The sequence below is a fragment of the Anolis carolinensis genome, unplaced genomic scaffold (assembly GCF_035594765.1).
Source record: "Anolis carolinensis isolate JA03-04 unplaced genomic scaffold, rAnoCar3.1.pri scaffold_14, whole genome shotgun sequence".
NCBI classification, from domain to species: Eukaryota; Metazoa; Chordata; class Lepidosauria; order Squamata; family Dactyloidae; genus Anolis; species Anolis carolinensis.
This window is the reverse complement of record NW_026943825.1, coordinates 4,275,257-4,277,301: the sequence shown is the minus strand read 5'-3', so window position 1 is coordinate 4,277,301 and position 2,045 is coordinate 4,275,257. Positions and strand designations below refer to the sequence as shown.

Genomic DNA, 2,045 nt, shown 5'->3' with positions numbered 1-2,045 from the left:
TACTTTCATTTTGCAGGGTCAATAATAATAATAATAATAATAATAATAATAATTGCATTTTGCAGGGATAATAATAATAATAATAATTGCATTTTGCAGGGATAATAATAATAATAATAATTGCATTTTGCAGGGTCAATGATAATAATAATAATAATAATAATAATAATAATAATTGCATTTTGCAGGGTCAATGATAATAATAATAATAATAATTGCATTTTGCAGGGTTAATAATAATAATAATAATAATAATAATACTTGCATTTTGCAGGGTCATTGGACAAAAATATAATAATAATAATAATAATAATAATAATTAAAAAAGGGTCCCTGAGCATGTGCAGAGTGCCTTGCATGCACTGAATGGGTTTTCAGCCAAGCACAAGTCAATGGACAAAAATATAATAATAATAATAATGAAGGGTTCCTGAGCATGGGCAGAGCGCCCGCACGCAGCCTTAGCCAAGCACGAGTTGTCCTGGTTTTGGGTGCCTCTTGGAGGATTCCCTTGCATTTTGCAGAGTCAATTGACAATAATAATAATAATAATAATACTTGCATTTTGCAGGGTCAATAATAATAATAATAATAATAATAATAATAATAATAATAATTGCATTTTGCAGGGTCAATAATAATAATAATAATAATAATAATAATAATAATAATACTTGCATTTTGCAGGGTCAATAATAATAATAATAATAATAATAATACTTGCATTTTGCAGGTCAATGGATAAAAATATAATAATAATAATAATAATAATAATAATAATAATAATAATAATAATAATTGCATTTTGCAATTCAATGGACAAAAATATAATAATAATAATAATAATAATAATAATAATAATAATAATAATAATACTTGCATTTTGCAGGGTCAATAATAATAATAATAATAATACTTGCATTTTGCAGGACCAATGGACAAAAATATAATAATAATAATAATAATAATAATAATAATAATAATAATAATAATAATTGCATTTTGCAGGGTCAATAATAATAATAATAATAATAATAATAATAATAATAATAATAATAATAATAGCATTTTTCGGGGTCAATGGACAAAAATATAATAATAATACTTGCATTTTGCAGGGTCATTGGACAAAAATATAATAATAATAATAATAATAATAATAATAATAATAATAATAAAAGGGTCCCTGAGCATGTGCAGAGTGCCTTGCATGCACTGAATGGGTTTTCAGCCAAGCACAAGTCAATGGACAAAAATATAATAATAATAATGAAGGGTTCCTGAGCATGTGCAGAGTGCCTTGCATGCACTGAATGGGTTTTCAGCCAAGCACAAGTCAATGGACAAAAATATAATAATAATAATGAAGGGTTCCTGAGCATGTGCAGAGTGCTTTGCATGCACTGAATGGGTTTCAGCCAAGCACAAGTCAATGGACAAAAATATAATAATAATAATGAAGGGTTCCTGAGCATGTGCAGAGTGCCTTGCATGCACTGAATGGGTTTTCAGCCAAGCACAAGTCAATGGACAAAAATATAATAATAATAATAATGAAGGGTTCCTGAGCATGGGCAGAGCGCCCACACGCAGCGTTAGCCAAGCACGAGTTGTCCTGGTTTTGGGTGCCTCTTGGAGGATTCCCTTGCATTTTGCAGAGTCAATTGACAATAATAATAATAATAATAATAATAATAATAATACTTGCATTTTGCAGGGTCAATAATAATAATAATAGTAATAATAATAATAATAATAATACTTGCATCTTGCAGGGTCAATAATAATAATAATAATAATAATAATTGCATTTTGCAGGGTCAATAATAATAATAATAATAATAATAATAATAATAATAATAATAATATAAAATAAATAATAATAATAATATAAAATAAATAATAATAATAATAATAATAATAATAATAATAATAATAATAATAAAAGGGTTCCTGAGCATGTGAAGAGTGCCTTGCTTGCATTGAATGGGTTTTCAGCCAAGCACGAGTTGTCCTGGGTTTGGGTGCCTCTTGGAGGATTCCCT

General features: G+C 26.9%; 1 protein-coding gene across 3 annotated transcripts in view; it reads right to left on the bottom strand.

Annotated features, from left to right (window-relative positions):
* Positions 1-619, bottom strand: part of ehbp1l1 (EH domain binding protein 1 like 1) — a 74,953-nt gene extending 74,334 nt beyond the window's left edge. The window contains exon 1 of one of the 3 annotated variants that reach the window (XM_062964818.1): positions 1-619. This exon is cut by the window's left edge and continues 756 nt beyond it. The gene's annotated coding sequence lies outside the window, so the exon portion shown is untranslated. The other 2 variants (XM_062964819.1, XM_062964820.1) reach the window with 2 other exon arrangements.
* Between the last annotated feature and the right edge of the window lie 1,426 nt (positions 620-2,045).